Source organism: Macaca fascicularis, chromosome 6, assembly GCF_037993035.2.
Source record: "Macaca fascicularis isolate 582-1 chromosome 6, T2T-MFA8v1.1".
Classification (NCBI taxonomy): Eukaryota; Metazoa; Chordata; class Mammalia; order Primates; family Cercopithecidae; genus Macaca; species Macaca fascicularis.
Window position 1 is genome coordinate 137,933,473 of NC_088380.1, and position 15,846 is coordinate 137,949,318.

At 40.0% G+C, this 15,846-nt stretch overlaps 1 long non-coding RNA gene across 2 annotated transcripts in view; it reads right to left on the minus strand.

The window, feature by feature from the left end:
• LOC141407059 (uncharacterized) overlaps positions 1-15,846 on the minus strand; it is a 29,468-nt gene that overhangs the window by 9,899 nt on the left and 3,723 nt on the right. The window contains exons 2-3 of one of the 2 annotated variants that reach the window (XR_012414053.1): positions 14,529-14,738; positions 5,979-6,078 (exon numbers count right to left, since the gene is read on the minus strand). This is a non-coding gene — a long non-coding RNA (uncharacterized lncRNA). Of the gene's footprint in view, positions 1-5,978; positions 6,079-14,528; positions 15,690-15,846 lie in introns of those variants that run through there. The other variant, XR_012414052.1, reaches the window with a different exon arrangement.

Here is a 15,846-nt window from a genome sequence, read left to right on the forward strand (position 1 = left end):
ACTTGATGAAGCAGAAGGAATCAGCAAACTTGAAGACATGACATTTGAAGGTACTGAGTCAGGAACAAAAAGAATGAAGAAAAGTGAAGTTCCTAAGGGACTTAATGGACACTATCAAGCCAACCAATATATACATTATGAGGTTCTCAAACAAAAGACAGAAAGTGGCAAAGAGCTTATGTGAAAAATATAATGTCTGCAAATTTCCCAGCTTTGAGGAATGAAATTGAAATATAAATATGAGAGGCTCAATTAACAAGTAGGAGACCTACACTGAGAAACATTATAATCAAAAAGCAAAGACAAAGAAGAAATCTTGAAAGCAGCAAGTGAAAAGCAATGTAAAATCCTCAACAAAATGCTAGCAAATCGATTTCAACAGCACATTAGAAGAATTATACAGCATGACCAAGTGGGATTTATTCCTGGAATACAAGAATGGTTCAATATAGGAAAATCACTCAACATTTGCAGAATGACAGAAAAACCCACATAATCATTTCAAGTGATGCAAAAAAAAAAAAAAAAAAAAAAATCTCATAAAGTTCAACACCCTTTCACAATAAAAACACTCAACGAACTAGGAGAAGAAAATTACCTCAATGTAATAAATGCCATATATGAAAAACCCACAGCAGATATCACACTCAACGGTGAAAGACTGTGAGCTTTTCCTCTACGATCAGGAACAAGACATGATTGTCTACTTCCACGATTTCTACTGAACAAAATACTGCAAGTCTTAGCCAGAGCAATTAAGCAAAAAAAAAAAAAAAAAAGGGCACCCAGACTAGAAAAGAAGTTGTAAAATGATCTCTCTTCACAGGTAACATAATGTTATATGTAGAAAAATCCTAATTATTCCATTAGTTCTGACAACACCAAAAGCCTGTTAGAACTAATAAACAAATTCAGCAAGGTTGTAAGGTATAAAAATCAACAGGCAAAAAATCAGTTGTGTTACAACAATAAAAAAAACCTGAAAAGGAAATTAAGAAAACAGTTGTTTGCATTAGCATCAGACATTAAAACAAAATACCTAGGAGTACATTTAACCAAGGAGGCAAAAGACATGTATACTGAAAACTATAGAATGTTACTGAAAGAAACTAAAGATGACATCAGTACATGAAAGGACATACTGTGTTATTGGATTGGAAGACTTATGTTGTTAAACTGTTCATACTACACGAAGCAATCTACAGACTTAATGCAATTGCTATCAAAATCCTAATGGTGGCTGGGTGTAGCAGCTCATGCCTGTAATCTCAGAATTTTGGGAGGCCAAGGTGGGAGGATCGCATGAGATCAGCAGTTTGAGACCAGCCTCAGCAATAAATCGAGATCTCATCTCTACAAATAAAAATAAAAAATATTTAAAAAATCTTAATGGCATTTTTTGCAGGAAAAAACCAACCCATCCTAAAATTCATATGAAATCTCAAGGGACCCTGAAGAGTGAAAATAATCTTGCTAAAGAAGAATGTTGGAAGAAGAAAGGTTGTAAGTTTCATCCTTTCTAATTTTAAAACTTATTACAAATCTATAGTAATCAAAACAATGTGGTACTGGCATAAAGACAAACATATAAACGAATACACAAAATAGAGAGTTCAGATATAAATCCTCCCATGTGTGGTCAAATGATGTTTGTCAAGGGTGCAAGGACCACTCCATGGAGAAAGGACAGTTTTGTTTCTTTACCCCAGCAAATGGTGCTGGAATTAGATATCCACATGCAAAAGAATGAAGTCTAATCTTTACTTTATACCGTATGTAAAAATCAAATGGATTAAAGACCATGGATTAGACTGAAAACTATAGAACTCCTAGAAGAAAACATAGAGGGAACAATTTCTTGACATTGGATGTAGCAATGATTTCTTGGATATGATACCAAAAACACTGGAAACTAAAGTAAAAATACACAAGTCGGACTACCTCAAAAGTTAAAACTTATGTGCATCAGAGAACACAATTAATAGAGTGAAAAGGCAACCTATGGAATGTGAAAATATATTTGCAAATCATATGTCTGATGAGGAGTTAATATCCTGAATACATAAGGAATTCCTACAAGTCAACAACAAAACACAATCTGATTTAAAAATGGGCAAAGGACTTGAATAGACATTTCTTCGAAGATATATATTTGACAAATAAGCACATGAAAAGAGGCTCAACATCATTAATCTTAGGAAAATGCAAATCAAAATCATGAGATACCACCTTACACCCATGAGGATGGTTACTATGCAAACAAAATAAAATTATAAGTGGTGTTGAGGTGTGGAGAAATTGGGACCCTTTTGCACTATTGGTGGGAATGCAAAATAATGCAACTGCTATGGAAAACAATAAGGAGTTTCCTCAAAGAATGAAAACTAGTACTACTATATGATTTAGCAATCACACTTCTGGGTATATAACCAAAAGAATTGAGCACAGGGTCTCAGAGAGATATCAGTACACCCATGTTCACAGCAGCGTTATTCTCAATAACTAAGAAGTGGAAGCAACCCGGTGTCCTTGAATGAACAAACAAAATGTGGTTCATACATTCAATGAAATATTCAGCCTTAAAAAGAAAGGAAATTTTGACACATGCTACAACATGGATAAACCTTGAGGACAGTATTTCAAGTGAAATAAGCCACAAAGAGACAAATATGATTCCCTTTTTTTGAGGTATTTAGAGTAGTCATATTCATAGACACAGAAAGTAGAATGATGGTTGCCAAGGGAGAGGGGCAGTGGGGTTGTGGAGTTGTTTAATGTGTATAGAGTTTCAGTTTTGCAAGGTAAAAATGTTTTGGAGATTGGTTGCAAAACGTGAATTTCCTTAATGCTACTGAACTGTATACTTAAAAATGGTTAAGACAAGTACATTTTGTTACATGCATTTTACCGCAATTTATTTTAATGCCAAAAAAACCCCTCAAGCTCAAAAAACAAACCAAGAAAGACTAACACATGTACTGTTTGTGGTGGATTGCAGCCAGAGAGGGAGGTGAAAACCAGTGGGCAGTGATGGAGGGTTGCAACTCCCATGAGAGAAGCATGTTTGAGGCATTTATACACATCGAATAAACCCAAATGCCAAATGATCTCTCACGTGTAATCCATAAAATCTCCTAGGACACTAGAGATCAAGTTGCTAGTCAGCACTGAGATTGTACAAGTGCAAAACGTAAGGAGAAACTTGACTTTGCCCTTGAACTCCTGCTTGTCAAGTTCATTTCTCTGAAACCCTAGAGCTATAACATGCTGAAGAGCTAACAAGCTTTAAAAGTAGTTATTTTTCTATCATTACCAAAAATAGACAATTTGCCTTTAAATTCTATTTGAGTTCACGGCTTCCCCAAGGATCAAATAGACAAGATGAGGCCAAAGAGCTCTTTCTGTTCCAGGAAGCACAGGACGGGGAAGGCAGGGCTGTGGTCTTGCCTGGGCCTGAGTGGACTCACTCACTACTTGCAGCAGACACTGAACGTGCTTTCTGGCCTTGACCTCCCCAAAGCCCACAAGGTGTTTGCTGTGGCCTGGACCTTGGGGTAGGTACTGCTAATAGATTGTTACTGGCATTTGGTAACTGCCTATTTTTAGTACTTATTTTCAAATTAAAAAATATTTGAAGCCTTTCATTCTGAATCCTGTCCAGCCTACACTAGTTGGTTTAAATAATACAACATCCTCCTAAGTTTCCAGGGCACAGAATCAGGGGTCTGGGCTTCTGATGAGCAAAAGATTTGAGGCTGCAGGCATTTCCCCCTCCAGCCAGGCCTCTTTTCTGCGTCTGCCTCTCTGAGACCTATGTAAATGACTGTCCCCTTTGAGACAACAGAGATAAGCACTGGCAGCAGGTGACCTACCAGACTTAACCCCAGTTCACCATTTTGTCCTACAAGAGTTCCCATGTTTCCCTGTCTTATAACAACTCCCAAATCCATTTCTTTGGGCAACTATTGCTTCCCCAATGTGTGGGGTTTTGGTGGGCCTGCAAGTCACAGTAAGCATTTCTCTCCTCCCCACAGGTGTGTACATGAGAGCGGGCCAGGGTGGGGTCTTCCCTGGAATTTCCAGGGCGGGGTCAGTTCCTGTATAACCCTAGACATTCCACATAACTATAGCCCAGCACGTGAAGAAAATCTGTTGGCAGTGGGGAAGGATGAGGCCGACAGACAGCTGAAATGACAAGTGGAGAGCAGGAAGGAGAGCTCAAGTGCCCTAGAGGTGTTGCATCCTGACCCCTGGGTGTTCCAGGGAATACCCAGTTATTAGCTCTTTGGCTTTGAGCAAGATATTTATCCTCTCCAACCATCTGTTCCATAATCTATGAAACTGTGAGACTAAAAGCTCTTTTTAGGATGGTTGTGAGAATGAGGTCACATAAGCAAAGCCCATGCCCATCACAGGACTTGCATTTACTCAGCTCCTCCTGTGCCGGAACTTGCTGAGCTCCCTTCCCTCCTCCCCTGTTAGGTTGGGGCTATAAAGTAGAAATCTGGAACTAATAAAAGTCTAATGGTCAGGTGTGGGGGCTCACACCTGTAATCCCAGCACTTTGGGAGGCTGAGGCGAGTGGATCACGAGGTCAGGAGATCAAGACCATCCCGGCCAACATGGTGAAACCTCGTCTCTACTAAAAATACAAAAATTAGCCAGGTGTGGTGGCAGGCGCCTGTAGTCCCAGCTGGTCAGGAGGCTGAGGCGGGAGAATCGCTTGAACCTGGGAGGCAGAGTTTGCAGTGAGCCAAGATTGCCCCACTGCACTCCAGCCTGGGTGACAGTGAGACTCCTTCTCAAAAAAATAAAAATAAAAATAAAAAAAGTCTACTGAACAAACCAATAATTGAACCTATTCTGGAAGTTTTACTTTGTGGGTTTTTTGTTTTTTTTTTAAAGGAAAATGGAGATTGTAATTATGTGAGCATTTTTAGCACCTGTTTCATCAGAAGCCTATGCTGCTGATTTTGTCTTTCACTAGTCCTTGCAAATCTCCCATTTTTATGAAAACCAAGGGCCTGAGTAACTTTCGCAAGAACAGCCTTGAGCTAGACTGAAGTGCTGCCTGCCCTCAGGTCATTCATTATGTCTGAGAGCTGCCAGAGGTGACTGGGAGACAAGAGAGAAAACTCTCTACTGAGTTCACAAACTGCCAAGCAGAAAGACGAGGGTGCCAATGTAAGGCAGGACAAAGAATTGCCCTGCGTTCCAGATTCTGAGCCAAGGAGATCACTAAGAGGTTTGTTTAATCCTAGGCTGTGTTTGCCTCTCATTGACTTCTCGGCTTGGCTGCACTGGGCTGCCCCCTTCCTCAGCGCCTGGAAGGCTAGGAAAGTCCCATGCCCGTGTCACAGGGTTTGGCACATGGTGCTTTCCACATGCGATGCTACATCAAGATTTGTGTCTGAGGTTTCAACTGAAAACATCAAATTGCTTTTCTGGAGCCATTCATGGTCTGCTCATCCACTATTAAGTCCCTGCCATATGCGCTGCACAGCACGTATGCTCTCTATAAAACACCAGGTATCATCTTAGTGCCCTCAAGCAAACAAAGACCCCGTGTGTTATGGTTTATAGAGCCATGCAGAATTCCTGCTGCCTAAGGAACAAACACGGCCCAGTCTTGAGGTCTTGAGTAGTTGCTGAAAAACCTGAGCTTTTAACATGGTCTCCTTTAGCATCTCCAATTCTTATTATGGTCAGGTTCTCACATACCTGCTTTTTTAACAAGACCTCACTGAAGGCAACAATTTCTGCTGGCATAGCATGTTGGGCACAGGTGGTCTCAATTACTGTTTATCCCAAGTATGCATGCAAATGTGAAAAGAGAAAAGTACATCGGGCAATTGAGTCTGATTTTCATTTTTCAGCTGTCTGTCCAAGTCTACTATAAGGTAATTCTTAATGTACACTTGATTTCCATAATGTTTCCTTCTATTTTCCCACCTGCTGTTGGCTTTGAACAACCTTACCTGAGCTGAGAATGGCTGCTTCCCTGGCAAGAAGTTTCTAGAACATGTTTGCTGGGCCAAAGCTTGGACACCTGATCTCTTCAGAGATCTTGTGGATAGACTGATAGAGAAGAAAGAAAATAACTCATGCAGCAATGTATATGGATAAAACAGACGAAGAGGTGCTACAATAATCAAAAGGGATAAAGTAAAAAATACAGAAGAGTCGAATCGATTCTGCATCATTGTAAATCAAGTCACATACTTGATTTTAACATGAATTTTACAGAGATCGAAAACCTTTTTGATCCAAAGCCAAAGCGTCAGGAGATCTTTATTTTTTTAACTGAAGTAAAATATACACAACATAAAATTTACCATGTTAACCTTTTTTTTTTTTTCCTTTTTGAGACTCTGTTGCCCTGGTTGGCATGCAGTGATGGGATCATAGCTCACTGCAGCCTCTAACTCCAGGGCTCAAGTGATTCTCTCGCTTCAGCCACCCAAGTAGCTGGGACTACAGGTGCTCGTCACCATGCTCAGTTAAATTAAAAGTTTTTATTTGTAGAGACAGGAGTCTTGCTCTGTTGCCAGGCAGGTCTTCAACTCCTGGGCTCAAGCAATTCTCTTGCCTCAGCCTCCCAAAGTGCTGGGATTATAGGCATAAGCCATCATGCCTGGTCTGTCTTAACATTTTTTTTTTTTTGGAGACAGATTCTCCCTCTGTCACCCAGGCTAGAGCACAGTAGCATGATCTCGGCTCACTGTAACCTCCGCCTCCCATATTCAAGTAATTCTCGTATCTCAGCCTCCTGAGTAGCTAGGACTATAGGCGCACGCCACCATACCCAGCCAAGTTTTGTATTTTCAGTAGGGACAGGATTTCACCATGTTGCACAGGCTGGTCTTGGCCTCAAGTGATTCACCCCCATGGCCTTCCAAAGTACTAGGATTACAGGTATGAGCCACCATGCCCAGAAGTCTTAACCATTTTTAAGAGTACATATCAGTAAAGTACTTTCACATTGTTGTACAACCACATTCACATTGTTGAACATTTTCATCTTGCAAAACTATACCTAATTAAATAACTCCCCATTTCCCCCTACCCCTGGCAACCACCATTCTACTTTATCTATGAATTTGACTACTCTAAGTACCTCATAAATTCATATATATGCTCTCATGTATCCACATATATGTGGAATCATACAATAGCTGTCTTTCAGTCACTGGCTTATTTTCCTTGGCATGTTTGTTCTCAAGGTTCATCTATTTTGTCTTTATTAAAATACCAATGACATTCTTCACAGAAATAGAAAAAAAAAAATCCTAAAATTTATATGGAACCACAAAAGACCCAGCATAGCCAAAGCTATCCTAAGCAAAAAGAACAAAACTGGAGGAATCACATTACCTGACTTCAAATTATACTATGGAGGTATAGTAACCAAAAGAACATGGTACTGGCATAAAAACAGACAAAGACCAATGGAACAGAATAGAGAACACAGAAAGAAGTCCATGTACCTACAGTGAACTCATTTTCAACAAAGGTGCCAAGAACATACACTGAAGACAGTCTCTTCAATAAATGGTGCTGGGAAAACTGGATTTCCATATTTGGAAGAATGAAATTAGACACCTATCTCTCACCATATAAAAAAATCAAATCAAAATGGATTAAGGATTTAAAACTAAGACTTCAAACTATGAAAACGACTATAAGAAAACATTTAGGAAAATCTCCAGGACACTGGTCTAGACAAAAATTTCACAAGCAACACCCTACAAGCACAGGCAACCAAAGCAAAAATGGACAAATGGGGCCGGGCACAGTGGCTCACGCCTGTAATCCCAACACTTTGGGAGGCCGAGACGGGTGGATCACGAGGTGAAGAGATTGAAACCATCCTGGCCAACGTGGTGAAACCCTGTCTCTACTAAAAACACAAAAACTAGCTGGGCGTGGTGGCAGGCGCCTGTAGTCCCAGCTACTCTGGAGGCTGAGGCAGGAGGATCACTTGAACCAAGGAGGTGGAGCTTGCAGTGAGCCGAGATCACGCCACTGCACTCCAGTCTGGCAACCGAAAGAGACTCTGTCTCAATAAACAAACAAACAAACAAACAAATAAATAAATAAATAAAATGGACAAATGAAATCACATCAAGTTAAAAATCTTCTGCACTGCAAAAGAAACAATCAATAAAGTGAAGAGGCAACCCACAAAATGGGAGAAAATATTTGTAAACTACCCATCTGACAAGGGATTAATAACCAGAACATATAAGAAGCTCAAATGACTGCACTGGAAAAAATCTAATAATACAATCAAAAAATGGGCAAAAGATTTGAATAGAAATTTCTCAAAAGAAGACACACAAATAGCAACAAATCAAAACTACAATGAGAAATCATCTCACCCTCAGTTAGGTTTATATCCAAAAGACAGTCTATAACAAATGCCAAGAATGTGGAGGAAAGGGAAACCTTGTACACTGTTGGTGAGAATATAAATCAGTGCAACCACTAGGGAGAACTATTGGAGGTTCCTCAAAAAACTAAAAATAGAGCTACCATATGATCCAACAATCCCACTGCTGGGTATATATACCCAAAAGAAAGGAAAGATATCTGCACTCTCATGTTTGTTGCAGCACTGCTCATAAAAGCTAAGATTTGAAAGCAACCTAAGTGTCCATCAACAGATGAATGGATAAAGAAAACGTAGTACAGGCCAGGCACGGTGGCTCACGCCTGTAATCCCAGCACTTCGGGAGGCTGAGGCAGGCAGATTGCTTGAGCTCAGGAGTTTGAGACTATCCTGGGCAACATGACAAAAACCCTGTCTCTCCTAAAAACACAAAAATTAGCTGGGCATGGTGGCGCTCACCTGTGGTCCCAGCTACTTGGGGGACTGAAGTGGGAGGATCACTTGAGCCCAGGAGGTGGAAGTTGCAGTGAGCCGAGACTGTGCCACTGCACTCCAGCCTGGGTGACAGAGACTCTGCCTCAAACAAACAAACAAAGAAAGTGGTACATATACACAATGGAATACGATTCGGCTATAAAAAAGAATGGGATCCTGCGTGTCATTTGCAAAAACATGGATAGAACTGGAGATCATTAAGTTAAGTGAAATAAGCCAGGCACAGAAAGACAAACATCGCATGTTCTCACTTATTTATGTGATCTAAAAATAAAAACAATTGAATTCATGGATATAGAGAGTAGAAGCATGGTTACCAGAGGCTGGGAAGGGTAGTGGGGGGTTAGGGGGAGGTGGGGATGATTAATGGTACAAAAACATAGTTAGAATGAGTAAGACTTACTATTTGACAGCACAATAGGGTAACTACAGTCAATAGTATACATTTTTAAATAAAAGAGTGTAATTGGATTGTTTGTAATACAAAAGATAAACAAATGTTTGAGGGGATGGATGCTCCATTCTCCCTCTGATTATTTCATGTTGCATGCCTGTATCAAAACATCTCATGTACCCCATAAATATATATACCCTATGTACCCACAAAAGTTAAAAGTTAAAAAAATCAGCCGGGTGCAGTGGCTCACACCTGTAATCCCAGCACTTTGGGAGGCCGAGGTGAGCAGATCACCTGAGGTCAGGAGTTTGAGACCAGTCTGGCCAACATGGCAAAACCCCTTCTCTACTAAAAATATAAAAATTTGCTGGGCCTGGTGGCACGTGCCTGTAATTACAGCTACTCAGGGAGACTGAGGCAGAAGAATCAGTTGAACCCAGGAGGTGGAGGTTGCAGTGAGCTGAGATCGTGCCACCGCACTCCAGCCTGGGCGACAGAACGAGATTACATCTCAAAAAAAAAATTAAAAATTAAAACGATTGGCTGGGCATGGTGGCTCACACCTGTAATCCCAGCACTTTGGGAGGCCAAGGTGGGTGGATCACCTGAGGTCAGGAGTTCAAGACCAGCCTGGCCAACATGGAGAAACCCCGTCTCTACTAAAAATAAAAAAATTAGCCAGTCATGGTGGCGCATGCCTGTAATCCCAGCTACTTGGGAGGCTCAGGAGAATCACTTGAACCCAAGAGGCGGAGGTTGTAGTGAGCCAAGATCATGCCACTGCACTCCAGCCTGGGCAACAAGAGCGAAACTCCATCTCAAAAAAAAAAAAAAAAAAATTAAAACAATTGTAAAATGATTCATCCATTTTATAGTATGTCAGAATTTCTTTCCAAGGTTAATAATGTTTCATTGTGTGCATCCCACATTTTATCCATTCATCCACTGACGGCCACTTGGGTTGCTTCTGCCTTGGCTATTGCTGATAACACTGCTATGAGCAAGGGTGTACAAACACCTCTTTGAGACCCTACTCTCAATTCTTTTGCATATCTATCTATATATATGTACATATATATATACACACACACACACACATATATATGTACCCAGAAGTGGAAATGCTGGATCATATGGTAATACCATGTTTAATATTTTGAGGAACTTAACATATTATTTTCCACAGCAGTTACATTACTTACATTCCCACCAACAGTGTACATGACCTCTAATATCTCCACATGCTCGCCAACAATGGTTATTTTCAATCTTTTTGACAGTAACCATCCTCATGGGTTTGAGGTGGTATTTTGTTGTGATTTTGACTTGTATTTCCCTAATGATGAGTGACATTGAACTGCTTTTCATGTGCTTACTGGCCAACTATATCTTCTTTGGAGAAATATCTATTCAAATCTCTCTCTCTTTTTTTTTTAAAGACAGGGTATCATTCTGTCACCCAGGCTGGAGTGCAGTGGCACAATCTGGGCTCACTGCAGTCTCATCCCCTTGGGCTGAAGCGATCCTCCTACCTCAGCCTCCTGAGTAGCTGGGATTACAGGTATCCGCCACCACGCCTGGCTAATTTTTAATTTTTTGTAGAGATGGGGTCTGACCACATTGCCCAGGCTGGTCATGAACTCCTGGGCTCAAGTAATCCTCCTGCCTCAGCCTACCAAAGTGCTGGGATTATAGTGTGAGCCACAGTGCTTGGCCATTTTTGCTGCTGCCAACCCCTTTTTGGCAGAGTATCCCTCTGTCGCCCAGGCTGAAGTGCAGTGGCATGATTATGGCTCACTGCAGCCTCAACCTCCCAGGATCAAGTGACGCTCCCGAATAGCCTCCAAAGTAGCTGAGACTGCAGGCATGTGCCTCCATGACCGGCTAATTTTTAAAATGTTTTGTAGAGGTGGGGTCTCTCTATGTTGCCCAGGCTAGTCTCAAACTCCTGAACTCAAGATATCCTCCTGCCTGGGTCTCCCAAAGTGTTGGGATTACAGGTATTGCCTAACCTTCTGCCCATTTTAAATTGGGTTTTCTGTTGTTGACAGGGAGATCTTATTTGATAATAATTTAAATAATATTACTTTTAATATTAATAATTTTAAAGAAATATTTTTGAAATATGTATTTTAAATGTTATATAAAATGCATTTCAAGTATAAAATATACACTGTGCTCTCCCAATCAGAATGGAGTGGACTTTATTTGAACACCTACAGATAACAATATTGTCATTATAAATTAGGAAACTGAAATTTAGAAAAGATGAGCACCTTATCCAATAGGACACTGAATTTTTCAATACTACCCTCAGAGATCACTGAACTGTAGCCTGTTTTTGTCTAGGCTTAACTAGGGAAGAAGTCACTTTCGATCTTACCCAAACGGTTAACACAATCTATTTCCTGTGGCTGGGGAGCTGAGGGCTCCAGCTTCTTGCTGACTATTGGCTGCAGTCCTCCCTTAGCTCCTAGAGGCCTCCTGCAGTTCCTGTCCCCATGTTTCTCCTCAACATGTGCACTTCATTAAACCAAGGAGAGCCTAGAGCTAGTCTGCTAGGAAGATGGAGTCTTATATAGTGTAACATAATCATGCAGCTACATTTCATCAACTTTGCCATTTTCTATTGCTGTGAAGCAACTCACAGGTCCCAGTCATAATCAAGGGGATGATACAGTAGAAAATGGCAAAGGGCATGACTACTAGGTCACCAGGGTGGCAGATTGTATTTTTCAAAAACAGCCACATCAATATTCTCTGACATGCTCTTCTAGAACCTTGTTACTTTTTATCAACAATTTCCTCTGCTTCCCTGTCACTGAACCTGGGTGACACACTGTGATACAGCTTGCCTGGCTCTCTCTTTGGGGATACTTGCCCTTAAAACTCAACCTCCATGATCTGAGACAGGCCAAAACAGCCCTTATGGAGAGATCACATGGAGAGGTTCACGTGATCAGGAATAGAGCCTCAAACAACAGCCAGCATTAACTTTCAGCCGTGAGCTTTCAAATAATTCCTGTCCTGAGCCTGAATCTTTCAGCTAAGGCCTTAATCATTGTGGAGCACAGAAAAGCCAGCTTTTCTAAGCCCTGTGCAAATTCCTGACCAATAAACCAGCATAATAAATGGTTGTTTCATGCCACTAAATTTTGGGTTGATTTGTTACACAGCCATGGTAATTGGGACAACATGTTAATAGAATAAAGGAGAAAGAACCCACAATTATCTCAATAGATGCAGAAAAAGCACTTGACAGAGTCTGACATTTATTAATGATTAAAAATTCCAGCAAATTAAAAATCGAAGGGAACTTCCTTAATCTGACAAAGAGTTAATACATAAAACTTACTGCACACAGTGTATTAATTGGTGAAGTGTTGACAGTTTTTCTCTATCATCACTTCTATTCATTACATTGAAAGTTTCTGGCTAACTGAAAAAATAAAAGGAATAAGAATTAGAAAGAAGAAATAGAACTGCCTTTAGTGGCAGATTACATGCCTATAAAGAAAACCTGAGATTATTATCATTAGGATTCAGTGAGTTTGGTAAGGCTGTTGGACACTGGAGCAACATTAAAAAAATCAATTTTATTTCTATTTGACAAAAGATAATCAAAGTCTGGGCACAGTGGCTCATGAGTGTAATCCCAACACTTTGGAAAGCCAAGGCAGGAGAATCACTTGAGCCTAGGAGTTCAAGACCAGCCTGGGCAAAATAGTAGACTCCGTCTTCTACAAAAACATTAAAAAATTAGCTGGGTCCATGTGGTGTGCACTTGTAGTCCCAGCTACCTTGAAGGAGGTCGAGGCTATAGTCAGCTGTGATTGCACCACTGCACTCCAGCCTGGGCAACAGAGCAAGACACCATCTCTTAAAAGAGAGAATAATTAACAACTGAAAATTTAGAAGCTACTATTTGTAATAGCATCAAACATACTGCTTAAAAATAAATATTACATAAAAAGTATGAAACTCTTAAACCAAAACAACAGAATAGAGCAATAGAAAATCTAAATGGAGAAATATACTACATTCATAGATCAGAAGACTAAATTTCAAGATGTTACTCTCCTTCAAAATGATATATAAATTCAAGAAAATCACAATCGAAATTGTAATTGTGTGCATATGTGTAAGTGTACTTGTGTGTAAGTTGGTAAGCTGGTTCTAAAATTTTTTGGAAATGCAATGATACAAGAATATCAAAAAAGGAGAACAGGGTTAGAGAACTTTCTCATTAAGATACTGATATGTATGATAATACTAGAGTAATTAAGAGTGTGGTATTGGAAAATGGAGAAACAAACAGGCTGATAAAACAGAATACAGACCCCAGAAATAAACTCAGTTATATACACGGACACTTGATTTACAGCAAAGATGGCAGTGAAGTGCGCTAGACAAAATAAAATGTCTTTTCAACAAATGGTGCAGGAACAATCTGTAGGTAGAGGAATAAAACCTGACTCCTACCTCACACTACACATAAATATCTATTCCAGATCTCTTTTAGATCTAAATTTAAAAGGCAAAGCATTTAAAATGTAACACAGAATATATTCATGAACTTGGAGTACGGACTTCTTAAACAGAACACAAAGGCTGGGTGCAGTGGCTCACACCTATAAACCCAGTACTCTGGGAGGCTGAGGTGGGTAGATTACTTGAGGTCAGGAGGTTGAGACTAGACTGGCCAACATGGTGAAACCCTGTCTCTATTAAAAATACAAAAATGGGAATGGTGGTGGACATCTATAAATCCAGCTACTCGGGAAGCTGAGGCAGAAGAATCACTTGAACCCAGGAGGCAGAAGCTGCAGTGAGCTGAGATTGTGCCACTGCACTCTAGCCTAGGCTACAGTGCAAGGCTCCGTTTAAAAAAAAAAAAAAGTCAGTAGAAAATGATTTAAAAAAAACCCTACAACACAAAAAGCACTAACTATAAAGGAAAAGAATAATATATTTCTCTAGTTTAAAATTAAGAACTTCTCAAGAGACACCACTAAGTGTATGACAAAGCAAGTCAGAGTGGGACAAGCTGTTTGCCACAGGTATAACTGACAAAGGAGTCAGATCCAGAATATATGAAGAACACCTAGGAATCGATTAGAAAAGAATACTTGCAAAGGCATTTCATAAAAGAGGAAATGGCCTATAGTAATATGAAAAGGTGCTCAACCCCACTAATAACTAGGGAAATGCAAAATGAAACCACAATACCATTTACATACTCACCAAAATGGCCAAACTGAATGAAGAATGCTGAAAATACCAACTGCTCAGAACAGATGAGAACTTGCCAGGGAGTCTTTGGAATATACAGTTGTTCAATATATATTGTTAGACTTTTGCTTTTCTTTTAGTGCATATTTTATGCAGGTATGTTTTTCATTCCCATTCAGAGTCAGACCATTTGTATCTTCTGGTAGGTTTCTCTTGTGATCCCTGAAAAAAAACCAATGCTTACTGAGTATTGCAAATCCTATGCCCACATTTACAAACACTATACGTATTAGAGTATTGCTAATACCATACTATTCATTCACTATTGTCCAAAGATTATCCAACTAGAATCTAAAATTCTATGACATTTCCTGGTTTGGAAATGCTTCAATTTTGTTACTTCTATGAAGGAAGATTCTCCCCAAATATTTGACTATTGGCTGCAGAAACATCTGGAATGACGACTAAGAAATTACCTTGCTCTCTCTTTAAAAGGAGACTTCCAAGAGTCATATTGTAGCATGGTGCCACCTGGTGGTTCCACTGTATCCACTATATTTTTTTTCTTCTACCATCTCTCCCCCTTTAAGCCCTTTTCTTGTTTCTCCTCTTCCCAGGTTCATCTGCCACTACATTCCACATTAGACAGCAGCACAGTTAACACTTCCCCATGGCCAATTCCGAACCTATGTCGAGTTTTACAAAATGAGATAAAGCACCTCTCCATATGTTTATTAGATCATTTTCTCTTTTATGAAGTGCTTCTTTAAGGTTTTTGCCCATTTTTCTATTGGGTGTTCCTTTTCTTTGGTATATATACCTGGACACCTGTCTTTTGAAGGTTATATGAATAAATATATTTTCCAACTCTACAGGCTTTTTATTCTTGTAAATGGTGTTTTTTTTGGTGAATATATTCTAGCATAGTCAAATATATCAATCACTTCCTTTAGAGTTACATTTTCTTTTATCTAAGATATCCTGGCCAGGCCCCTGTAATCCCAGCACTTTGGGAGGCTGAGGTCAGGAGTTTAAGAACAGCCTGGTCAACGTGGTGAAACCGTATCCACTAAAAAAAAAAAAAAACATACAAAAATCAGCCGGGCGCAGTGGCGCACACTTGTAATCCTAGCTGCTTGGAAGGCTGAGGCACGAGAATCGCTTGAGCCTGGAAGGTGGAGGTTGCAGTGAGCCAAGATAGTGCCACTGCACTCCAGCCTGGGTGACAGAGTGAGACTCTGACTCAAAAAAAAAAAAAGTCTTTATCACTTCTGAGATTTTGTTATGCAACTTCGTTATTTCTTCTGTAAGTGTTCGGTAGAACTTACCA